Below are 3,473 nucleotides of genomic sequence, written 5' to 3'. Positions count from 1 at the left end.
AGCAACAAGATGAGGAAAGTGGAAGCATTGAATGAAAAAAGAATGAAACTTGCTCGCACACTCCTTCTCCATAGGAGATGACTCACATCCTAGAGGCCCACGCTGGGAGAGAGGAAGAAGCCTCAGTCTTAAATCAGTTTTAGAGTGATGACTATTAGAGGGGGCTGGGCATTTCTGTTACTTAACTGATGTTGTTTGGGAGACTAGCATTTCAGGAGGAATTTTAATACATAAGCATAATTAGCAAAGTTGATGGATTTGACCAAGGTGAAAGGGGCAAGGGAAAACCAGCCATAGAGAATAAACTAAAGGGCCAGTGGAAGACAAAAATTAAGATGCTTTCTGATTTACACCCTGTAATGGAGACCTCTAGCTCCCTACTTATATACATTCTGTCCTTTACAATTTGATATAACCTCTAGACTAAATTCTCTCTAATGGGATGTAAGATGGATTAAGGTGTAATCGATGGGTGCCACTTCCAGGACTGCTCCCCCCATACCCACACACAATGAAACTCTTTCTTTCCTCTCCTCCCAGCTGGATGCAAGTGGTAACAGAGCCATGAAAGATGACAGACAGAAGGAATCTTGGTCCATGAATGACAGGGAGGATGAGAGCTGCCCCACCAAGCTGAACACCTGTTCAAGACTGCTAGGTGAGCAGAATCTAAACTTCTATTTTGTTAATTCGTTGCATTTTAGGTTTGCTTGTATTAAAGGAATCACAATTCTTTCAAATCTAGAAAGAAAAACAAACACACAAAATTATTTATTTAAGAAATTATTTGTTTCCAGGCAAGGGAGAACTGTAAGGAGACAGATAATCTCTGTGAACAAAGTAAAAGATAGGGTTTATATAGGGCTTGAGGGAAATGTGGGGTTTAGGTTAAATATGAATGATTGGCTATGACTGGCTCAAAATGGAGTGGGGTTAGTCGTTGATTAGGTGGATTTCAAGAGCAGACCTATTGTAGCAGGGTTTGGTTGTCTGTGGGTGATTCAGCCCAAGACTGATATTGAATGGTCTTTCCTTTTCCCGTTTAAATACCCGAGGACATGAGTAACGTTCTTCAGGCAAGAGTAGAATTTTCTTCTTTTTGGTTGTCAAATAACCCTTTATTTTTCTTTGCAGTTCTTAACTAGTTGGGCATTCCACTGCACCACTGTTGATGTCATCTATGATGTCGTGAGGGTGGCGGCCGTCAACATTGCAGCCCACAGACTGGGTGGCGCCCAGGATCTCTTTAATGGTTCCAGAGAGTTCTCTAGCTAAAGATCGATACCGCATCTGTCAGGCAATGTTGACAATCTCATCAAAAGTGATGTTTCCACTGTGCTTAATGTTTTTCTGCTTCCTTCTGTCTCTTGGCCGTTCCTTGGGGCCTTGATGATCAATCCTCAACCCGGGCTTGTCTGTTCTGAATGGTCAGTTTCACAGTAAGCCTCAGACCCTTCCAATCACCAGTTGCCTTGGCGATGTCATCACCAACCTTTTTTGGAGACAGACCCAGGGGGCCAGTCTTGGGGGCCAGGGCAGATGTGGCACCGACTTCCCCGCTGGTGCACCTCAGGTGCACGACTTTGATCTTGTTGGGGTCAAACTTAGGCAACATGGTGGCAGCTGGTGTCGGATGAACCCGGATTCGGGACAACTGAAGAAAGTTGCACCTTGGCCTCCTCTGAGCCAAAAGCTGGAAGTCTTTTTTTTTTTTTTTTTTTTAATTTTTCTTGAAGTATAGTTGATTTACAATGCTGTGTTAGTTTCAGGTGTACAGCAAAGTGATTCAGTTATACATATACATGTATCCACTCTTTTTTAGATTCTTTTCCCATGCAGGCCATTAAGGAGTATTGAGTAGGGTTCCCTTGTGCTATATAGTAGGTCCTTGTTAGTTATCTATTTTATATATAGCAGTGTGTATATGTCAATCCCAATCTCCCAATTTATCTCTCCCCCCACCCTCACCCTGGGTTAACCATAAGTTTGTTTTCTACATATGTAACACTATTTCTGTTTTGTAGGTAAGTTCATTTGTACCCTTTTTTTAGATTCTACATATAAGTGATATCATATGATATCTGTCTTTCTCTTTCTGACTTCACTCCGTGTGACAATCTCTAGGTCCAAGCATGTTGCTGTAAATGGCATTATTTCGTTCTTTTTTATGGCTGAGTAATATTCCATTGTATATATGTACCATATCTTCTATATCCATTCCTCTGTTGATGGACATTTAGGTTGCTTCCATATCCTGGCTATTGTAAATAGTGCTGCAATGAACATTGGGGTGCATGTGTCTTTTTGAATTATGGTTTTCTCTGGTTATATGCCCAGAAGTGGGATTGCTGGATCATATGGTAGCTCTGTTTTTAGCTTTTTAAGCAACCTCCATACTGTTCTCCACAGTGCTGTACAATTTACATTCCCATCAAGTGTAGGAGGGTTCCCTATTCTCCACACCCACTCCAGCATTTATTGTTTGTAGACTGATAATGGCCATTCTGACCAGTGTGAGGTGATACCTCATTGCAGTTGTTTTTTTGTTTGTTTGGTTTTGGTTTTTTTTGCAGCTGTTTTTTAAAATAAATTTATTTATTTTAGTTTTGGCTGCATTGGGTCTTTGCTGCTGTGCGTGGGCTTTTCTCTAGTTGCGGTTCTCGGGGACTGCTCTTTGTTGTGATGTGCAGGCTTCTCATTGCGGTGGCTTCTCTAGCTGCGGAGCACGGGCTCTAGGCGCACGGGCTTCAGTAGTTGTGGCTTGCGGGCTTATTTGCTCCGCAGCATGTGGGATCTTCCCGCGCCAGGGCTCGAACCCATGTCCCCTGCATTGGCAGGTGGATTCTTGACCACTGTGCCACCAGGGAAGCCCCTCATTGCAGTTTTGATCTGCACTTCTCTAGTAATTAGTGATGTTGAGCATCTTTTCTTGTGCTTTTTAGCCATCTGTACGTCTTCTTTGGAGAAACGTCTATTTAGATCTTCTGCCTATTTTTTGATTGGGTTTCTTTTCTTTCTTTTTTTTTTTTTGATATTGAGCTGCATGAGCTCTTCATATATTTTGGAGATTAATCGCTTGTTGGTTGCTTCGTTTGCAAATATTTTCTCCCATTCTGAGTGTTGTCCTTTCGTTTTGCTTATGGTTTCGTTTGCTGTGCAAAAGATTTTAAGTTTAATTAGTTCCCACTTGTTTAGTTTTGGTTTTATTTTCATTACTCTAGGAGGTGGATTGAAAAAGATCTTGCTATGATTTATGTCAAAGAGTGTTCTGCCTGTGTTTTCCTCTAAGACTTTAATAGTATCCAGCCTTACATTTAGGCCTTTAATCCATTTTGAGTTTATTTTTATGTATGGTGTTAGGGAGTGTTCTAATTTCATTCGTTTATATGTAGCTGTCCAGTTTTCCCAGCACCGCTTAAGAGACGGTCTTTTCTCCATTGTATATTCTTGCCTTCTTTGTCATAGATTAGGTA

General features: G+C 41.3%; 1 pseudogene; it reads right to left on the bottom strand.

Annotated features, from left to right (window-relative positions):
• Positions 1–1,100: 1,100 nt before the first annotated feature.
• On the bottom strand, positions 1,101–1,630 carry LOC112410967 (60S ribosomal protein L12 pseudogene; annotated as a pseudogene).
• Between the last annotated feature and the right edge of the window lie 1,843 nt (positions 1,631–3,473).

Source organism: Neophocaena asiaeorientalis, unplaced genomic scaffold (assembly GCF_003031525.2).
Source record: "Neophocaena asiaeorientalis asiaeorientalis breed wild unplaced genomic scaffold, Neophocaena_asiaeorientalis_V1.1 scaffold54, whole genome shotgun sequence".
Classification (NCBI taxonomy): Eukaryota; Metazoa; Chordata; class Mammalia; order Artiodactyla; family Phocoenidae; genus Neophocaena; species Neophocaena asiaeorientalis.
Note: the sequence above shows the minus strand (reverse complement) of the source record. Positions and strands in the feature narration are given on the sequence as shown.